The sequence below is a fragment of the Chelonia mydas genome, chromosome 1 (genome assembly GCF_015237465.2).
Source record: "Chelonia mydas isolate rCheMyd1 chromosome 1, rCheMyd1.pri.v2, whole genome shotgun sequence".
Classification (NCBI taxonomy): domain Eukaryota; kingdom Metazoa; phylum Chordata; order Testudines; family Cheloniidae; genus Chelonia; species Chelonia mydas.
Genome location: NC_057849.1, coordinates 236,848,431 through 236,871,258, shown reverse-complemented (window position 1 = coordinate 236,871,258; position 22,828 = coordinate 236,848,431). Strand labels below are relative to the sequence as shown.

The window sequence follows — 22,828 nt, the reverse complement described above, 5'->3', positions numbered from 1 at the left end:
TATATTTACATCCGTAAGAACAGTTACATTTCATCTCATTCTTTGCAAATACTTGATGTACCTCACTTTTTTCTGTGCATGTGTTTTGTATTTGTTCTTTTACTTCTTTAAATTACTCAGGGTAAGTAAAACCTCCAGTCAAATTCTGTGAACAGTCTGCAATTTTCTGATGCTCCACAAAAGACATTTTCAAGGTAAAGATTAATCCAAACATACTTGATTAGTGGAAAAAGAAAGTTTAGTGAAAAGTGCTGTTCAGAATATATATAGAGATGGACATTTATTAACTCAATGTTTACCTGAACTGGTCAACATTTTTTAGGATCAGTGATTAGTGTCAAAGATTTTAATGGTATCTTAAACAATTTTTAAGAACACGGACATTCTATATGCAACTTCTACTACACTATTTGACAGGTAACCCGCTTGTCTGCCAACTCCTCTTTCATGCTCCTCTCATACTATTGCTTTAACATTTTTGTTTCTGCAGGAAAAGACAAATAGTTTTTACATTCTCTTTCTACATATGGTATTCGTTAAAACAGTACAATGAAGTTGGTTGTGGTGTATATGCTTTTTAAATTTTCTTTAAAATTGATGCAAAAAATAAACGTATTTACTCTGCCCCCTTTCCTTGCAGTATATTTCCTTTTTTAAAGCTCCATTTGTGTTCAACAAGACAGCCTCTTTTCCCCAAGATTAACATTTCTTATGATTGTTCCTGACAGAGGATTTACTTTCAGAGGCCCTGCTAAGGATAACCAAAAAAGGGCATGTAGCAAGACACTTTTGGCAGCTTGCATGAATTTTCGGAGCTTTTTAGGTCTTGGTTTTCTGATGAGTGGCTTCCTGAGCATGCCTAGGGAATGACAGGCATCTCTGCAGGCAGGCTGGACCCACCTTGGCTCAAGCGTAGTCATTGGCTGCTTATTAGAATAAATTGAGAACAATGCATACCACTGGCTGCCAATTGTAAACATAAGGGATATGTAGTCACTTAGCATTGACTTTTGGGAGGGGCCAAGGAAAGTCTGTAGTTTTATTGAATAGGGCTGTGTGTTAGGCTGCTGGTGTACCTTTCTTGCTGTGCTCCTGCCTAAACAGCCAGTTATTCATTTCCTTCCTACTAGTTGAAAACTTTTCAGCTGCAGAGGTAAGGGATTAAGATACTCTTTTCCCCCACCCCAATGATCTGATTTGACTGCATTTGCTGTTTAACATCTATCCACGGTGCATGTTAAATGTAACAGAGCTGTGGAAATATACTAAAAGTGCCTGCAGCTTTTTCCCTTGGCAGATGTTCATTGTGAACCACTGTTAGTGAGAGAAGATTTCATATTTTGTTCTTCACAGAGATGTCTGCTTTGCGTAGTGAGTGCAGTTCCTGGGCAGAACGGAAAGGCTTCTCGTGTACAGGATAGCCCATTGTTTGTTTGGAAGGAGGCAGAAACCCAGTTGGGCCAGCATTAATGAGTCGGTACCACACAGTGGTATTCTTGGGGACGCTTGCCCATGGAACAAAAGCCTATTCATGTTTTCTTTTAAAGTGCATTTAAAGGAGTGATTGAAATAAGATTTTGCAGGCTAACAGACTGACTTGCTTTTCATTTTGCAACCTAAAAGCTAGGCTATTAAAGTAGCAAAAATCTAAAGGCAGAGCAGGCAGGGAAAACATTGTCACTGATTTATATTTGCTGAAACAGATGTCTATTATGGCTGTCTTTCAGAAAAGTATTGTTGACAATAGACTGCATCCGTTTTTGTTTTCAGACTTAACATGCAGAGCAGCATATTGCCAGAATGTTTCTTATGAAGCAGTCTTTCCTGTGAAAAGAAAGGGCGGGGAGGGGGGGACCCAAACTGTTCATGGGTGGGACTGGAGCTTTGTGTGTGTGTGTGTGTGTGTGTGTGTGTGTGTGACTGCTATTCCAGAAAGAGAGGAAGCAGACTTTCATTTCAAGCTACTTTTGACATGCTCGTACAGTTGTGTTGTGCAAGCCTGATAGCTGATGCTAGTGACATTTTGTGTAGCATGGAATTCCTTGTAAGAAGGAATGATAGGGGCATAAAGATAGAGAGGGGCAAGATTAGCTGTAGAACGATTGGGGAGCGAGTGGGAGGAAGACCTGATAACTCCTGACCGAACCCACAGATATGTCAAAGGTGATTATTCTCCCATGCCCTGTGTCATTTATTTAAGGAAAGGATGCACAAAATAATTTTTTAAAATAACTTTTCTACAGCATGTGGCTTCTTCTGGGGACTTCATGTTTTCGGGAAGGTTTCCCTCCCCCCCACTAAAAGGCTTGTTGGAGAATATTCTATGAAAATGACACATTTTTTCCCTTGGAAACATCTGGAAGAAACAAACTGTGGGGGGAGAATTTCTTTTGTAGTGTCTTTCATATAACATATTCTAAATGAATTTGCTAGTACAGCCAAGCATTAAATAAGTCTGAGATCAGCACCCTTTCTTTTTCTAATTATATTTACAGGTTGGGGTGTGTGTATATGTATGTGTGCCGTTGCAATATTTTGCATTTGGAATTGGGAAATATCAGGCGATCCTGAAATTGCTTTCTTGAAAACCACTCAAAATGGACTTTTCTTGAGATGCATTACAAATACAGTGAAAGCTGTTTTTTGTGATCATTCAAGGGACTGACAAAAAATCATTTGTTAATGGAAGTGGCTTTCTGAAAAAGGGGGAACAGAGCAGTTATCAGTATATTTGGGGAAGCTTATGGGTCTGTCTCTGTCTTCAGATGACTGTTTAAGGAGGATGATGATATTCAATAAAACCTATACATGTAACTGTAATGTTTGGCATTTGGTTGTCATGATGGTACTGGGAGAAATATTGGACAGGTTGTTTGAGAACAGAAGGCAAATTGAAGTCATTTGTATTTCCTGAAAACTTCTCATTGTTGCACCATGAAATGACAAGGGACCCAACCCAATCTTGCAGCCCTTATTCACATGATTAGTCTTGGGTGAAATCAGTACATTCATTAACAAATACACGATCAGACTCAAGGAGAGTAGATGTAATGGCTTGCCACATCTAAATACACTTTGACAATGAGCAAAGTACAATGTAAAGCTGCTACTTTATACTACTGCAACCCTATCTTTCAACATTGAACAGCATAAAGGAATGGAAAACTCAGTATTTTGCACTCAATATCATTATGAAACATTTTGAATTTTACAGGGTAGATGGTCAGTTTCCTTCCATGCAAGGTGACGCAGAAGGGAAAAGATGCACTAAAATGGGGGTCTCTGTGTTCCTCAGTTCCTCATTCACTGGGCCATGTGTGGAGGCTGCAATAGGTGTGTTTACCAGCAGTGTTTCATATCAGTACAAAGTGTGGAGGGCAGTACTGTGATTCAATGAAGGGTGCTGCTTTGGGGATGGTTAAAGGGCACCTGTGTACAGAGATGACATGAAAGAGGACACAGTGGCAGTGATGGAATGAACTCTCCTTGTTGAATAGTGATGGGACCAATGACTCTAAGAGCTAGGAGCAGGACATGATAGGGCAATAGAACTGGGCATTCTTCTGTTTTGCAGACTGCTAGCAGGGACAGTGGTCTCTGTGGCATTGAGACATGGGTGCCAGTTACATTATCTGAACAGGTTGCTGTTCTGGTTCTCAACTGGGGGTCTGCGGTCCCCTGGGGGGCTATGATCAGGTTTCAGGGGGTCTGCCAAAATAAACTGGGCTTCAGCCTCGGCGGCGGGGCTCAGGGAGAGAGTGCCACCTCCATCCCTTGACTCACCTCAGCAGGCCACCAAGCTTGTCTGGGTTGGCCGGGGTGGGCGGGTAGATCAAAACTTGCAGCATCATTGCAGAAGAGAGATCTCCCCCTGCTATAAGAAGGGATTGCCTCTCAGCCATTGACTTCATGAGCAGGCAGCAGCTAGCCAAGGATACACATCACTGCTCTGCTCTGCTACGTTGGCACTTCAGGGAGCAGGGCCAAGTGGAAAGCGAAATCTGGGGGGCGTGTGACCCCTCATGTCCCCTCATGCATCACCCATGGTTGGGGTTCCACGGGTTTGTCTGTTTAAGTTTAGGGGTCCCTGGGTAAAAAAGGTTGAGAAACACTGCTGTGGCAGGAGCCCCTCTAGCATTGCTTCCACCTCTCCCCATACACAAGTGGAGGTGCTGCATCCACTGTTCTGTATTCAAACTCTGGTGCATGAGTAGGTATGGAGGGCATCCGTGCACAGCATTGCTTAGCAGCCATGGCTAGCCTTACATGATACTGCCCTCCCGCATTTCCTCCTGACTGCTGGTGCAATGAGTAGAGGTTTATCTGGACCAACAGGCTCCGAAGTACGCTGCAAAAGATCTAACAAACTGGATATGCTCTAAAATGTGCTCTTGTTATTTCTGGTAGCTTTTTTAAAAGTGGATTGTACAGCTGGGAAAGAAACTGAGTGCCGTTCATTTTTCTTTGCCAACACTCCCCACATCTGCTCACGTTTCTAACAGTCTGTAGGCTCTGTGCATATGAGCATTGTCAGAACAGGGAGGAGTGCACTGGGCACACGAGGTGGCATAGTTTGTATTAAAAAAAGGAGTACTAGTGGCACCTTAGAGACTAACCAATTTATTTGAGCATAAGCTTTCGTGAGCTACATGCATCCGATGAAGTGAGCTGTAGCTCACGAAAGCTTATGCTCAAATAAATTGGTTAGTCTCTAAGGTGCCACTAGTACTCCTTTTCTTTTTGCGAATACAGACTAACACGGCTGCTACTCTGAAACCTGTCATAGTTTGTATTGTTTTGCGCAATGTGTGGTGTATTTTCTCCTCTTTTCTACTGTAGCAAACTGCATAACAATAGGACACTACTGTCCTAGGGCCTTAAAATTCCTCTTATCGTGCAGGAGATGTGCTGCACAACAGGGTAAATTCCATTGTATAACACTGAGTTCCTATGGGATTTCTTTCCTACAGAACAAATGGAATTTCAATGCTCCAGGACTGTATCAACACTCTTCTTTTTCTGTAGTTTGCATTTGACATTTTTTGTGATTACATGGGCCATAATTCATATTGGGTCAGGTCTTCACCTGGTGTAAATTGATGCACATCCATTAAAGTCAATGGAACTATGGAGGATTTGACCCATTGAATTTAGTTACTATGCAAGAACAAAGAGGTGAAAGAAAAGAGTGTGTGTATCTATAAGGGTATGTCTACACTAGAGATAGAGGTGTGACTTCCAGCTCAGATAGACATACCTGCGCTAGCGGGCTACCAATAGAAGCATGGCTGTGAGGGCATGAGCAGCGGTACTGGCTAGCTGCCCCAAGTACATACTTAGGGTTTCAGATGGGATTGTACTAGCCCCTCTCACCACTTCTGCTGCTGTGGCCATACCGCTATTTTTAGAATACTGTCTTGATTAGAGCTAGCCAGGGTATGGCTACCTAACAAGGAAATTATACCTCCAGCTCCAGTATTGACATACTCTAAGAAAGAGAGCAAGAGGCTGAGAATACAGTATTAGCTGTCAATCTTCAGTACCCTACATCAAATCCCATGGGAACCAGAGAAAGGGTGTGTGTGTGTGTGTGTGGGGGGGGGGAATACCCCCAAAGTTACTATTGTTTTCTGGGTCAAATCCTACAAATCTTCCGTTGCCTTCAAGGGGAATGTCATGTATTGAGGGTTTGCAGAATTGGGCCCCAGATGAGTAAAACCTGAGGCAGGCAGGATGACTACTTTAAAGAATGTTAGTAGAATGTTGGCTAATGCTATTGCTACTAGTCAAAGTAGGTTTCATCCTTTCAAAAAATGCCTGTTCTTTATAATAACTTAATGGAAACTCTCATAACAAAAGAGTTGTTTCCTTACTAAAATTCCCTTCATCGGACATATATACGGATTTGTGCGTGTGCACACAGATGGGTTGGCTGAGATTGGTATTGAGCTTTTGGCTATTTTAGAAGGACTGAGTGGTTATTGGATATAGCTGCATTTTAGCATGTGTGGCTTGTACATATAATGCCATATACTCTGTGTGTGTGTGTGTGTGTGTGCGTGTATGTAATTATAGCCATTGCTGGCCTCAAAGAAAATGGTCAGAGAAGGATCTAACTGAAGCTGAAATTTGACTCAAAGGCATCTGAAGATCAGATTAGATTTGACCTTTCTGGATGAAACATTGAGGTCACTGAGGTCACATGACTGTTGAACTATGTAACTCTTTATTTTCAGCTTTCTTCTGAAGCTTGTGTATAAATTAGCTAATCAATATCAAGTGGAAGGGAAGATTTGAGCTATTTTGTTTGGCAACATTTAGACTTAAAAAAAAAAAATGTATACCTCCTACTGGTCCCAAAATATGACTTGATAAATCCAGAAGACTAGGGTACATAACTTATTTAGATAGGAAACTGAATATATATGTATAACCGATATGATTATCATCATTTTGACCCTCACTAAAAAAAATTCTTTTGTCTTTTAACAAATGTTTTTTGGGAGTGAATCTGGTACTGGTGAATGAGGATGGATTGACAGCCCTTGCAACTAACGTTTCTCTGCAGAACTGGCAAAGCAGTAGCAATGCAGCTACCAACCGCGCTGCTTTTCCAAAGCATCTCAACCCATCTGTAAGGGAATGTGTGACGAGCTCCTTCTCCAGGCCCATTCAGTCTTTCATCTCTCTGCTCACGCTACCAGTGAGAATGGTATATGAACAGTAGCAGTCGTGGTGGAGCACTAGGTAGAATTCTAATTTTTTCTCTACCATCTCCCCCCCCGCCAATGTATTTGACTGGACAGAGTTAGGGAAACCATTTTTAATTACTGAGTGGACTGGTAATCATGTTCTTAAAATGCCAGAGTAACAATCAGGAGATCTGGATTCTGTTCCAGGGTCTGCTATAACCTTCTTGCAAATCATTTCAGCTCTCTACCTCAGTTTCCATATCTGTAAAATAAATCCTTCCCCTATGAACTAGGTACACTAAGGTTATTAAGGCTTAATTCATTCGTATTTTGTAACATGCTTTGAGGTCGTGGAATGGAAGTCCAAAGTCGTGCTGGTAATACTTATTTTTTGAGAGAGTCTTTTAGACACTATATGCTATACATTCTCCTTAGTGGAAAGTCCAGTGGACTTCATTAGATTAGGACTTCAGTTAGTCTGTTTGGGCTGCTCCTGGAGGGACCAGTGGGCTAACAGAGTAATTTGCTTCCAAAACAAAGCAGAACCAATAGTAACCAGTTGAAAATGGTTCGCTGGAACTTCAACTAGGGTCAGTGGCGCAGGCTTTCAGAATTACACAGGTACACAGGGTTTGCACAGTTACTGCATCTGCATGTGCAAGCGTAAATGTAAAGGAGGTGGCGGCTGTGATTGCAGAGCCATTGGCCACTATCTTTGAAAACTCATGGCGATTGGGGGAAGTCCCGGACGACTGGAAAAAGGCTAATGTAGTGCCCATCTTTAAAAAAGGGAAGAAGGAGGATCCTGGGAACTACAGGCCAGTCAGCCTCACCTCAGTCCCCGGAAAAATCATGGAGCAGGTCCTCAAGGAATCAATCCTGAAGCACTTACACGAGAGGAAAGTGATCAGGAACAGTCAGCATGGATTCACCAAGGGAAGGTCATGCCTGACTAATCTAATCGCCTTCTATGATGAGATTACTGGTTCTGTGGATGAAGGGAAAGCAGTGGATGTATTGTTTCTTGACTTTAGCAAAGCTTTTGACACGGTCTCCCACAGTATTCTTGTCAGCAAGTTAAAGAAGTATGGGCTGGATGAATGCACTATAAGGTGGGTAGAAAGTTGGCTAGATTGTCGGGCTCAAGGGTAGTGATCAATGGCTCCATGTCTGGATGGCAGCCGGTATCAAGTGGAGTGCCCCAAGGGTCGGTCCTTGGGCTGGTTTTGTTCAATATCTTCATAAATGATCTGGAGGATGGTGTGGATTGCACTCACAGCAAATTTGCGGATGATACTAAACTAGGAGGAGTGGTAGATACGGTGGCAGGTAGGGATAGGATACAGAGAGACCTAGACAAATTGGAGGATTGGGCCAAAAGAAATCTGAGGTTCAACAAGGATAAGTGCAGGGTTCTGCACTTAGGATGGAAGAATCCAATGCACTGCTACAGACTAGGGACCGAATGGCTAGGCAGCAGTTCTGCGGAAAAGGACCTAGGGGTGACAGTGGACGAGAAGCTGGATATGAGTCAACAGTGTGCCCTTGTTGCCAAGAAGGCCAATGGCATTTTGGGATGTATAAGTAGGGGCATAGCGAGCAGATCGAGGGACGTGATCGTTCCCCTCTATTCGACATTGGTGAGGCCTCATCTGGAGTACTGTGTCCAGTTTTGGGCCCCACACTACAAGAAGGATGTGGAAAAATTGGAGAGAGTCCAGCGAAGGGCAACAAAAATGATTAGGGGTCTGGAACACATGACCTATGAGGAGAGGCTGAGGGAACTGGGATTGTTTAGTCTGCAGAAGAGAAGAATGAGGGGGGATTTGATAGCTGCTTTCAACTACCTGAGAGGTGGTTCCAAAGAGGATGGTTCTAGACTATTCTCAGTGGTAGAAGAGGACAGGACAAGGAGTAATGGTCTCAAGTTGCAGTGGGGGAGGTTTAGGTTGGATATTAGGAAAAACTTTTTCACTAGGAGGGTGGTGAAACACTGGAATGTGTTACCTAGGGAGGTGGTAGAATCTCCTTCCTTAGAAGTTTTTAAGGTCAGGCTTGACAAAGCCCTGGCTGGGATGATTTAATTGGGGTTTGGTCCTGCTTTGGGCAGGGGGTTGAACTGGATGACCTCCTGAGGTCCCTTCCAACCCCGATATTCTATGATTCTATGATTCATTTACACTTGTCATGTTAAATGCATGTTCTGAAAATATGGGTGGAGAGAGGAGACCCTTTTTTAATATTGCAGAGATGGTCTAAATGCTTGGATGACAAATAACTCTAAACAAACTTCTGAACATTTATCTGCTTGTTATTGCACATAGGATGGGAGCAGTTGAGATCAGAACCACAGTAGCTAGAACAGGCTACAATGGGTAAATACCCTACTTGGAAAAGATTTCACTGAGTGGAAACTTCATTACATATTTCCACTCCCTACGTCGACAGAATACAAATAGAGGTTTTCCCCCAGACGTGTTGCAGAGGGTGTGAAGCAAAAAGGAACCCTCCCATTCACACACCTTCTTCTGGTTTATATCCTGAAATAGAAAAAAAATCATATGGGGAATTTAGCTTCTTTTTATAAATATATTTATGGAGAACGCAACGTTTTACCCTAAATGCTCTGCTTGGATCTATTCCAGTGGATATTTTTACAGCCTAATAAATAAAAAAAGGTTGGGAATATTGTTAAATGTAGCAAGAAAACTTGGTGTCACACACACATGCACATGCACGCACGCACACGCACACACGCGCGCACCTCCCGTAACCCCCCTTCAAGAAACTGGATATTCGAAGGGCAGGGAAACAGATTCAATTTAGGATGATGACGCAAACGTTTTAATGTTAGATAGTTTGGGGCAATGCTGCAAATTGGGAAAATTATAGGATTCACTATTTATATAATTCTCATAATTTTCATGGGAGTAACGAGGGATACTGGAAATATGACAGTTCTTTAACTAATGAGTCGAGGAGAAAACTTTCCCTGTGGGTTACTCTATAACTACCTACCGCAGGGTTCCTTGGCACCTTCCTCTGAAGCAGCTGGCTGTAGCCACTGTCGGAGACGGGGTACTGTACTAGGTGGACCACTGCACTGGTCTGATCCTGAATGGCAGTTGCTGTGTTCCTTTAAATTTCAAGGTTCAGTCCTGCAGCCCTTACACAGGCCAGGCTCCCATTGCCTTCAAAGGGAGTTTTTACCCAAGAAAGGACATTGTGATCTGTTTGTTTCTTATTCGCAGGGCTTCGAAGTTGGCATTCTCCTTATGTAAATGTCAATGCTGTAGAGCACGTTTCTACTCTTCGTGTATCTTTGCCTCAGATAGGCAATGGCTGAGTGCCTTTTTGGGGAGGGAACCATTTCACTGTAGCAGTGTTCACAGGGGACAAGGAACACTGCTACAGTGAAATGGTTCCCTCCCCAAAAAGTCACCATGGTCAAAATATTCCTTTCTTTTCATCCCATAAGCAATGGCAGGACATCTCATTACTCCTTGCAGTTTCAGGGGATACTAACAGCTGGTGGAGTTCCTTGGCAAGTCCATATATTCATTTCTATTAAGAGCAGCAGCAGCAGGAACAATTTCTCTTCAATCCCCTGGGATTAGCAAGAGCTAAGAGATTCCTCTTTACTCCTCTCCTCCCCCCGCCACCCCAACTCCACAATGAGCTAGTGACACCCTCCCTTCCCCTCCTCTGCTCTGTTATGAAACCCCATTGATTTAAAAAAAAATCGTGCTTGTTAGCACTAGGGCTGAATTTGGTATCTCGGTTACAAAGGGCAGAGGTTTGGGAAAATGGTTTGTGGAACTTTTTGCAAATCTTGAAAAAGGATCTGGTCGGGATAGGATTGAGATATGGGGGAAGATTCTGGTCAGCTGTTATTTTATCTGAATAGCTTCTCCCATCCACTGCTGATATCACAAGATGCCTAATGGCACATGGCAAAATTCTTCTCTTGGATCCACGCACAGCTTCAGCGCTCTGATATTCTGCCTTCATATTGCCTGTGGGTAGAGAGAGAGGAGCTCCAGGCATGTGAGGATAGCAGAATGTCGGAGTTTAGATTCTTTGTGCGCCTCTGAGAGCAGAATTTAACTTTAGATACATGGCCATACCCCTGCTATGAAAATGATGGGTTCCATTCAGATGTCTGATAAGCTACAGCTGTTGCTTTGCAACTTCAGTCTTTAAAATCCAGTTTTGTTTGAAGTATGTCATTTTAATTGCTATAAATATGAATGAGTGTTTGTGATCCAGTTGAAATATTGCCATGCATTTTTGTGGCTGGTATACAGTACACAGATAAAAGAAGCCTAATTCAAATCCTTTTTTTAAACTTAAAACATCAGTTATCCAAATTCTGCTGTTAATTACACTGGTGTAAATCTGATGTTTGGTGTAAATGAGAACAAAATTTGGTCCAGGTTTTAACTTGGACATCTTTTGCCCAGATTTTGATCTAAACTTTAACCAGTTTAACACTGGTGAAACTCCATTGCCAGTGAATGATCTTTATCCTGGGCCTGATTCTGATCTAAATGATCCTGGTATAAATCTGGAGTAACTCTAACTTCAGTGAGATTTATGATGGGATAATTGAGTTCAGAATCTGGCCCACTCTCTCTGTTTCATGTACATCATGGGTCTGCAAAAACCCGGGTCAAAATTATTCCCACATTCAATAATAACCATTCATCAGAAAACAATATTGCATATAAGATAGGGCATTGCAAAATCAAAAGCCAAGTAAAATTCCATTGCTCATTCGTTCCCCGTTGATTAAAAGGCACTGCCATATATGGAAAGGTCTGAGCTTTATTCACTTTAACTGCAATAGTAAATGGCTTGCTCACTGGACACCCTATACAAACAAGGGATAACCCATTGGGAGTTATGGCTTTTCAGAGTAAAAAAGGAAAAACAGCAGAATAGTAGTGTTTGCAACTTCCTCTACTAAAGGTGCATTAAAAACTCTGTTACTGGTTTTTGTTCTTGTAGTTAGATCCCTGAGATAAATTGTTGTATATAGTGCAGGTTTAAAATACCACAGGCCACATCTTCGGCTGGTCTGAATCAGCATAGATCCATTGAAGTCAGTGGAACTGTGCAGATTTGCAGTGGCTGAGGTTCTGGCACAATGGATGAAATCCTCCTCTCATCCACGGATAGAGATACACGGAAATGCTAAATCCAGTTTACAGAGGGGGAGAGGCTGTGGAGAGTCCTCTGTGGGGAGGGAGACAGTTCTCACCCCTTGTGTGTGCTGTCTCTGTAGAACCAGAGAGAGGGCTTTTGGGGCAGAAAAGGATCAATGCACACAGATCCTCACACCAAAACTTTCTGCCTAATGGTTTAATAGAGGCTATGCAATGGTTCATTTGGTGTTCCAGAGCCTACAGGAAAAGACCCTTACCCACCCTCAAATGCCCATAGTAAAATAATGCACAGACAGGTTAATACATTAAGTCATCAGAATATATGTGCATTTACTTTTTGCCACTGTGATTTATTTTCTTTACGGGTGTGTGGGATTTTTTGGCCATCAAAGTCCTGAGACAGAAAATAACAAAACCACTACACAATTGCATGTGTGTTTCACGGGAAGAAAGATAGGAAGGTTGCTGCAGCGAGGAAATTTTATACAGGATCTGCTCCCTGCCAGAATTCTCAGGTTGTTTAAAATAAATTGGAAATAGAATGATCTGTGCCATATTGATAGATTTGGAGACTATGGACTAGTTTCTGATCTTGGTGACATTGATAGGAATCCAATGACGCAGTGTTTCCCAAACTTGGGACACCGCTTGTTCAGGGAAAGCCCCCGGCGGGCCCGGCTGCTTTGTTTACTTGCCGCATCCGCAGGTTCAGCCGATCGCAGCTCCCACTGGCCGCGGTTCGCCGCTCCAGGCCAATGGGGGCTGCGGGAAGTGGTGGCTGGTACGTCCCTTGGCCCGTGCCGCTTCCCGCAGCCCCCGTTGGCCTGCAGTGGTGAACCGCGGCCAGTGCGAGCCACGATCGGCCGAACCTGCGGACGCAGCAGGTAAACAAACCAGCCCGGCCCGCCAGGGGCTTTCCCTGAACAAGCGGCGTCCCAAGTTTGGGAAACACTGCAATGACGGATAAAGTTTTAAGGCCAGAAGACCCAGTAGATCATCTAGTCTGACCTCCTGTATAACGGAGGCCATTGAATTTTACCTGGTTACCCCTGTATTGAGCCCAGTCACTCCTATGAGTTCTGAGAACTTAAAGTGGCATAGCTGAAATCAGAATCTGGCCTCCTATATTCTTTTTAGTCACAGAATAGGCACAATACAGGTAGCAGTATTACAAGTTTCCCTCACTGCCCCTCCAAAGTGCTGTCAATCCTTTCATGAAGGGACCACAACTAAGTGAGAGAGACTAGTTCAGCCTCCATGCTCAGACATCTCTGGGCCTCTCTATGATTTCCACCAAGCGTATCTGGCAATTGGCTTTTCAATATGGATATTGGTCTATTGGGAACTGGATAGAGACTCAATTCACATGGGCTGCCTGCCATCAGATGGTAACACCTTTGTCATTACCTGTCTGGGCTAGATATGAACCAGCAACCTAGGTGTAGTTTGGTTTCTCAGAGTCAGAGAATTTCTCTCTGAGATACGGTGCCACTTCTGTTTACAGGTTATGGAAAATAACCATTGTTCAGTAACCTATTCAGCTATTTATAAAGTTTCAAATAGCTAACCTGCGGAGGGAAGGTTTTTTGATAGGAAGTTGACATTCCCAGCTCTTTCGAAAGTCTAGATTTGTTAAGTCAAGGGGATGGTGTGGAGAAGTTGCTTTTAGGTTGTAAATTAAGTGGTTCTTGTAAATCAGTTTTTTCAGAACTACTGAGGAAGCATCATTTGATCATTCCTAGTGTGAGGCTGAAGCCATTCCTAGTGGTGTCAATTGGGTTCCATAAGAACATTAATAAAGTCAAAAATAGCCACTGTCAAGCATCAAATTTATAATAATACATATACTAATGCCAAGTTGTTTTTCAGGGTGTTTCAAATGCATCATGGAGCCACTTATGAAACCAAAACAACAGAATATCTGGTCTTCTCATAGTGTTTTCTCCAAACAGGAACTGAATTACTGTGGGGAAAATCCGACCTTATTTCATATTCTTAAGTGGCTCCCTGAGACACTGGAAAAGCCCTTCAATAACAAATATATCAGGGTACAGCGGGTATTGCTGGATTGCAAACGTTTATTTCATCCATATGGTTTTCAGTTTTTGAAAGCTCAAACGTAGGAGGTGAGGCTATTAAAGGAAATTTATATGGTGTGTGTTTTAGAGCGAGTTCATTTAAAAAACCCAACTAACAACCGGAATTTGTAGGTGAATGTAGTGCCCGTGAAAGCTTGAACCTGGTACTCTAATGTGTCTATTGCGTAGCTTGGTCACTGTGCCTAAGTCCTTAGCCTGGTGAGTCCCCCCTGTTGATGTGTGGGTCTCTTAGTAATAGTTGCCAACTAGGTCACATTTTGCAGTGAGGCTGTTTTGATTTGAACAAACAGGAGTTTTAGGATCACACCAACTAATGCATTTTTTTCACTTGAGACCTAACTCAAAATTTGTAATCGGGCCTCCTCCCAAAGGGGCTAAAGTTTAGTGCACTGCCTACCAAACTAAAAATGTTTAGAGTACCATTCCTTAAGTGTCTGTCCCAACAAATTCACAAATCATCTGTGATGAATACGGATTTTTTTTTTCATTCACGGCATCGTGGATGGATGTGAAACCAGTTTGTAGAAGCAACATGTAGCTATCAAATAGTTAAAATGGGGGTGGGTGGAACTCCATATTTGTTTGTCTTCTATATCAGCACATCAGATAAGTCGTCTGTCCATGTTTAGTAAAAAATGAGGGAAAAGTGTGTCCCTTGTAAGGAACAGACTGTGCTTGGTGACAGATTGTCTGATTTACACCACAAAATACAGTTGTACTATAGCCAAAAGTTTGGGGATCAGTGTGATCCTAAATAGGATTGGACCCTAAATAGGGACTTTGCTGATTTTCAGTGGGATGCTCCTATAATTGAGAGCAGAACTTAGCTATGTGTGTTCAGTGCTTTTCCATGGTTTAGACTTGAACACCAAAGGTTGAGGCCATAAAAAATAGACAAGAGAAAGACATTAGATCATCTTGTTCATTCTCCCCAGTCCATGCCGGATGGTTTCTATGGTATATTCACACGTGTTTTGTCCATAAACACTTCTGTTAACAAAATATAAAAGCTGTAGTTTTTTGGATGAGAAGTGGGATAGCTTGCTGCATTCTGTAGTTTTCAGCAGGAGAAAATAGCCATCACTTTTAAATGTATTTCTTGGTCTGTGGATATTGCTCGTGCAAATTCAGTGCAGAAATCCTAATGAATGGAAACTTGGAGATAAGCTAATAGTGGTCATTTTATTAAGGACGGGGTCTGATATGATCTCACACTGGTTTAATACCAGTGTTACCTCACTGACTTCAATGGCATTACTTTTGATTTACATGGATGAAAGTGAGATCAGAATCAGGCCCAGAGTCCTTGTGAGACTTTCTCGGAGAGTTATTTCAAGGAATTTTTTTTTTAAACTCAGGCATGTCAACACATAGCAATAAATAAATGAGGGAACCTGAGAATAAGGGCCAAATTCTGCTTTCAGTTACACCTGTGTAAATCTGGAGTAACTCTTTTGAAGCCAGTGGAGACTTCCTCCTGCAAGGCCCCAGGCAGAGTGCTATCTCTAATGCCAACGTGGATCATCTCCATATTAGAACTGCAATTGTGTCACATTCAAACATCCAAAGAACCCTTTTTTGTGCTTTTCAAGTTGTTGATTAACATTTATCCAAATCAGCCAAAAATACAGCATAAATCTCCTTATGTGCAGTTGTTTTACTTGGCAAAAATCAAAGCAAACATTTGACTAAATTCTAGTTATTTTTCCAGTCAAACCATTCTTTGGGATTGTGCAAGAATATGTTGCACATTGGGTACTTAAAGTGCTGCAAAAACAGTTTTTACTCCAAAAAGGGAGAAATACTAGAGACACCATGAACTCCATGAGGGACTTCACTTTTGTGACTGATTTTTTTTTTTAACATGGAAGGAGCTCATATTATGGTGGTGGGCAGCAGTCTAAAACAGTAAGGTAGGTAGATAAACTAGATAGTTGTGTCATTATTACCACTTGGCTTTTCTAGCTGTGTATTTCCCCATATGTAAAGTGAATTGATCAAGGCCAAAGAAGATATCAGCAACAGACATGCTTTTAGAATTCCTGACGCTCTATTATGTGTGTCCCATCTCACTCCATATTCTTTATGAAAATATGCTTATGATATGGATATAACATAATTGAGATATACTTTATGCAAGATGGCTCATGTGAGATATCATTGGAAAGGTTATGACTTAGTGAATGTGATTATCCAATTTGTATGCTGGTATCATTTCTGTATCTGAAGTTAGGAATATTGACTATGTATCTGTATTTCAAATGTGTTACTTTGGGTGTCAACCCCTACCAACCCTTCAGGTACAACAATGGAAAAGCCAAACAGGTCTAATGGTCCGTTAGCAAAGACAATGGACTGTGAAAGAGCTTAGTCTCCCTGTGGACGCTCCAGACAGCCTTCGAGTAATGGCTGCCACAGCCCTGCAGAGATATGGGTCTGAGTCACCGGGTACTGGACCCACTGCTTGGAATGCCAGTGTTCTTCCACTGGAAGACAAAGCGTTCCCGCCATACACAAGAGCTATATAAGGCAGGAGAGTGACATCATCGTGTCTCTCCTCTGTCTCCCCACCCAAAGAGACACTGAAAAACACCTTGAAGCAAGAACTGAACTGAGGGGAGAAGGGTTGAACCCAAGCTGGAAGGGCGTCTAACTTGTAATAATACCTGAGGTCTCAAGCTGGAGACCAGTGCAGCTGCCTTTCAAGACTTTCTGTAATCTGCCTGCAACAATATCTAGGGTGAGAAATTACTATTTGTAACCAATTATTTTTAGTGAAACAAGTGTAGTTTACGTATTTTGTTTTATTTGCTCAGTAATCTGCTTTGTTCTGTCTGTTATTTCTCATATTTACTTAAAATCCACCTTTTGTAGTTAAAAAACTTATTTCTTGTTTATAATATAACCCCGTTTGTACAATTCATAATGGGGGAAGAGGCTGTGCATACCTTCCTCCACATTGAGGGAGGAGGCAGATTTCATAATACACCTTTGGGTCTGCATTCCAAGGGAGGTGGACACCTGAGTGCTGGGTCAAGTCCCTTAAGCCGAGTCTTCCCAGAACTGATCTCAGTGTCTGTATCATTCTGCAGTTGGGTGTGGCCCTGCCTGTGTCTGTGCTGGAGGAGGCTTAATAGCTGGGCTCAGCAAGACAAGTAAAAAGGGTGCCCAGGCTGGCATAACAGGCAGGCTCAGTGGTATCTCAGCACATCAGGTGGCATCCTAAGGGGGGAAACCCGTCACAATGTGCTCTGTCCGCTATTATTAATGTTATTTATCATTTATATTTGGGTAGCGTTCGTCATAGACCCACACACCCATTGTGCCAGGTGCTGTATAAACACAACCAAATTCTACATCTTTCTTAGTGAAAATCTTTTGAAGTTTTCAATCGATCAAATACTTCAGCACTATCAATTTCTGAATTTGTTACACGAAGGAATTGCAATACTGGAACAGACCAATGGCTCATTGAGATTTTATCCTGTTTCTAAAGGATACTCTATTTCAGGTACTCCACAGTATGGACTAAAATCTTCATGCATCATTAGCCTGAGTAGATGCATTGCCCTTTTTATTGATTGCAATGTTAATCGATATAGCTCCACTGATTTCAACAGGACTGCTCAAAGGTGTAAAGTTAAACACTTGATTTCAGATACTTAATTTGTACAGAGCTTTGAAACTGAAGTTTACAGGTGCTTAGTATTCTTAATAATCATGTTAGGTGATGTGCTACTCTTTTCTATTCTATATGCACTAACAGAAGCAGAGCGAATCGGAGGCCTTGTCTACACTGGCACTTTACAGCACTGCAACTTTCTCGCTCAGAGGGGTGAAAAAACATCTCCCTGAGCGCTGCAAGTTTCAGTGCTGTAACGTGGCAGGGTAGACAGTGCACCAGCGCTGGTAGCCGTGCTCCCAGCACTGGTAGCCGTGCTCCCAGCACTGGTAGCTACTCCCATCGTGGAGGTGTTTTTTTTTTTATAGCCCTGGGAGAGCTCTCTCCCGGCGCTGGTGCTGCGACGACACAGCCACAGCCGTGGCAGCGCTTTAATGTTGCCAGTAAAGACGTGCCCTAAGAGACTGAGATTATGCAGTGGTCACCTTCGGCTTTTATTAGAGCACTCGGAGGGGAGCAAAATAATAGTTAAGCATGATTCAGAAACCAGAAATAAAAAGAGATGGCATAGAATGGAAATCCTCCCCAGTTGTACAAATAGGGGACAGCATGGGGATGGTTTGAAATTCTCTCTTTACAGGATAGCATAAGTCCTATAAGTGTGCAAACCAAGAATTATCATATTTGATATACTTGTTTATACAATCTCTTTGTATTTCTTGCAGCTATTAGAACTTCATCTGGAAAAATAGGGAAGAGAATATTCAACTTCTTGTTTTTCTTTGTCTCTTGAAATTCCTTTTACAGCACAAGTTTAACATTTTGTCCCTATCACCATGTGATATGCCTTTGATATATGGAATTTGATATCTATCCTGTGGATTGATACAACACTATGTTGCTGGGAAGGGAACATCTGTTTATGTCTAGAGATTTAAAAAGTAATTTCTAGAGAAAGGTGGCACTTGTAGCTCTGTCATGTGAAATTTGCTTATTATCCATAGAAAAAAATATGGTGAGAGCTAAATTCCCTGCCCTATACATTGTGCCAATTAATACCAGTTATGATGGTCCATTTTGAGATACAGACATTTGTCCAGTCACAAATGGGACTGAGATCACCAATTCATTTCACATGGAACATGAAAGAATGATCAGGTGGGAATGACTTCTGTTCACTGATGAACTCCACCAAATTCACAGTGGAACCTAAAGGTGAAAGGCTTTGTATCTTGTTACAAATCCCCTAAGCCATTCAGTCCCCTCTGGATCTTCCTTTTGAGTGAATTAAGTGCTCAAACAAGGGAAGGTTTAGTAGGCGAGCCTCAATTCAAGCACAGTGCATGGTTATCTCAGGGCATTTAATCCTGATTTACCATGTCCCTTTTATTTCAATGTTGTCTTCACCCTACTAGAGAGCACCAATCTTGAAACACTTTAGAAATATTAATTGGTACATCCATTACCTATATAAAGTAGTTAAATATCATACACAATTCAGACACATACACACTGAGAGAGAGAGAGAGTTTGTGTCTCTGCTAAGGTCAAACACAGTCAATGAAAGACCCAGAACAGAACCCATGAATCCTGATTTCTAGCCCTATGCAGGCAGCTCTAAATCATGTTTTCATCCCAACCCTCACATTCTCAGACTTGGTGTTTGTTTGCTTCTTAAATCACCAGAATGCCTCCCGTTATTTTTAGTTTGGTAGAACTATCACATTGACCAAACAGCACGTACTAGGTAAATACTTCCATCAGTGAATCATGTTTAGAATTTAAGTGCATTTAAAACATTTACAAACATTGAGAACCCATAATGATCAGGTGCAGAATAATCTGAATATGCTGGACATTTCTCATATGAGGATTTTCACATACAAAAGACCCAAGAAGACCTTGTTAGCTGTCTGAACATTTTTGGACTCAGAGCCATTAACTTCTGAGTTACAAGCCCAGCTTTCAATTTTGTGGTTTTGGGTAAGTCACCCATCTCTATGGTGAACAAACGTGAAGTTCTAGGTTGACGTGGATTGTTACAATACTTTATCCAAACCAATTTGTCCATCCTTAATTGTCTTTTGACTAATGGAAGTTCACATACAAAAACAAAACCCAGATTGGGCCAGATCCTCAGCTGGTATAAACTGACATAGCTTTCTTGACATCAGTGGAACTATATTGATCTACTGCAGCTGAAGATCAGGCCCATTATGAAAGACACTTTTAGGAAATCTTTGACTTATCTTTTTGTGGCTTTGTAAAGAAGCTGTTTGTTTGCTGAGAAGAGAGTGAAACTGCAAGGTCAGCCTCAGATAGAAAAGGTGGCAGTGTGCAAAGATCATTTGCAATGGAAGAAAGAATGGCACGTGGGTGCAGAAATGAAGAGACTGGGTTAAATGAAGATCGGATGGAAGGGTTTGTAACTCTCTGACACTGGAGTTGCATTCACTAGTGCCATGTCTGAATCTGGCCCCTAAGCTGAAAGATAATGTACAAGAAGTGATTGAACGTTCAAACAGAAACATGGCAAAGTCAGAGGGAGGGATACCGTGTGGAAATAGTTAATGTTCTTCATACAACTCTGGTCCAGCCTGTTCCACATACGGCATAAAGGTATCTCTCTGGAGTACCAGAAAGAACAGATTTATGAACCAGATGTTACTTTGCATTTATACAGGTGTTACTGGCTTTGACTGAAGTGCCATTTTGAAAAGAGATGGAGTGTCTCATTATGTAATCAGTATAAATTACTACTTGACTTTTACATATGTGTTATTAAACAAACACGCACCACTTGTGTTGTACTTCTTCTAGTGTGCATAAAAGGGGACCTGTCCCCCTCAGGCTTACAGAAAAAGCATATGGGTATAATGCACCTATTCAGTATTCATAAAAGAATATGGTAGTTACCCAGCTGATGATGAAGAGATGGTAATTTCAGAATTCCACTTAGTTGAAGTCACTGATTATTGCAAGTGGAAATTACCTTTATGAATTTTTCTTTAATTAAAAAAAATGTAATTAGTGGTTCACAAATATGTATATAGCTAGTATGAAGGGAATCTTGTTCCCAGCCATTGCATACCTTGCATTTTGCGTGCCCTTTGCTCCCCCCCTCTACAAGACACATCATACAAAAATGTGACTATGTAAGTCCAATGCTAAACAGAAGCTCCTGATGCAACTATGAAGTTTTGCCAAACTGCCCTAAGCTCCTTATATGGTAATAGAATAATTAAAAAAAAAAACACTGAACAGACATAAGGCTCAATTGACTCAGGCCCCAATCCTACAACTTGCATTAAGATAGTTTCAGGTAACATTACTCAGGCAAAACTCTCCGAGTACTGACTGAGATAGGGCAACAGACTTCAACCCTTAATTGTTAAAGAAGGATTTTCCACGCACGCCTAGTCACCCAAGATGCTTCAGATCCTGGGTTTATTTAGAACCATTACAATTCTGCCACTGACTCACTGTGTGATTCAGAGCAAGTCTCTTCTGTCTAGGTTTCCCTGTCTGCAAAATAGAGTAATATTGACTTCTTGTGTGTAAAGAGATTTGAGAAAAGTAGGCAAAGTTATTGTTATTACATAACAAAATCCTTATTTTAAAAAGGATGATTCATTGATACTCCCATACTCTTTACTGTTGACAAATCTGATCTTAGGTATTGAGGAGTCCAGGAGAGTCCAATTTATGGGAATTACACGTTATGGGAATTTTTTGTTGTTTCTGGAACCTAATTTTCGTACCGAAGTGATATTTAAAGACTACTTACTTGCCCTGTCTACTTGGTCAGTGATTTAATTGCCCAGTGAGCTGACAGCTACTAATAATTTCTTGCATTTCTGAAACCTCTTGAGTACTTGTACTGTGATACCGGTCAGCAGGTTATTAGGAAAAATAAGTTATTCTTCTCCGAATGTAAATTAGAAGTTCTCAAGAGTAGCCAAGACCTACAACCATAATCTGTATTGCACATGTGTGAGAGAGTGAGCTCTCAGCCCTTTCTTTTATGCTTCCTCTATCCTCCTTTTAGGGCAAAATTCTTCTCTCTGATCAATTTTCTGCCCTACTCTTCTCAAAATCCACTTCTCTCAATCTCTCCAACAGTGACACACATTCTCACACTTAACCCACTACCACCTACTTAACTCAATAAATAACCATTAGGGAATCAACACAGTATGTCAAGTACAATATGAACACCCCACCCCAATTGTTTTCTGTAAACCTTATGCCTCAGATAGTCCTTTCCTGTGCCATGCCATATCTTGCTTAAGTTGCAAGCTTGTTGGGTCAGGGATTGTGGCGGCCTGCTGGAGGCCTCCACCTCGTCCCAGAGAGGAGCAGAAGAGAAGTGCTTCAAGTGTCCGAGAGTAGTTGTGGGGCTGCTAGAGCAGCCCATCAAGGCTCGGCAGGGCCATGTAAAAGGAGCTGCACAACAGAGCAGCAGCAGTCAGTTGCTTCTTGGAGCTGGAAGGAAGAGCACTGGGTTACTGGCTGGTAGAGAGAGCAGCAGAACCACGGACAGTTTAGTATGATCAGGGACCGGCGGAGCTAACGAGGAACTCCTGGCTGGCTGCTGCGACTGAGCCTAAGACAGTTGCTGGCAGGGACTGGAAGAGCAAAGAAGCTGCTCCTGGCTGGCTGCTGGTAAGGACTGAACTCAGGGACGGCTGCAAGAAGACAGTGTCTCCAGGGAGGAAGCTCTGGGGGTATGGCTGCATACCAGGGCCGGGACAAATTAAGGACTGTATACTGCGGAAGGGGTCTGTTCTGATTCACACACTGTGTGTGAGGCTCAGCCAGGGGGCTGACTCACTGGAAAAACCACCTGAGAAACCCCTGACAGGGGTCACCATGAACTGAAAGATGACAGACACACCCGACCAGAAGGGGATGCATGTGAGAGATGGTGTCGCCCCATTACAGGGACCATGGGCCAAACCTGAAAAGCCAGACTATGCTAATTTAAATAGATACATCAAATCATTTCTACAAGGGGCACCTTTATAAGATCAGCAATACAGTAGCCTCTAGAAATTCTCCCACGGAACCAATTGCTCCCACAGGCAAACCTCTTTCTGAAAATGGAGGCTCATCAAGTCAAAACTCTGGGTTTGTTAGCACTGCTGAGAATCTGTTTAGTTTTTTAAACTTCAGAATACATCAAAAGTGCCGATTTGTACTAAGTTGAGCCACAGAATTGTCCCAAATCATTTCCTTTTTGACCAG

The 22,828-nt window shown here is 42.1% G+C and overlaps 1 protein-coding gene across 26 annotated transcripts in view; it reads left to right on the top strand.

Annotated features, from left to right (window-relative positions):
* Positions 1 to 835: 835 nt before the first annotated feature.
* CALD1 (caldesmon 1) overlaps positions 836 to 22,828 on the top strand; it is a 237,455-nt gene continuing 215,462 nt past the window's right edge. For 7 of the 26 annotated variants that reach the window (XM_043539609.1, XM_043539583.1, XM_043539567.1 and 4 more), the window contains exon 1: positions 849 to 1,153. The gene's annotated coding sequence lies outside the window, so the exon portion shown is untranslated. Of the gene's footprint in view, positions 1,154 to 2,093; positions 2,164 to 15,753; positions 15,873 to 22,828 lie in introns of those variants that run through there. The other 19 variants (XM_043539537.1, XM_043539495.1, XM_043539559.1 and 16 more) reach the window with 11 other exon arrangements.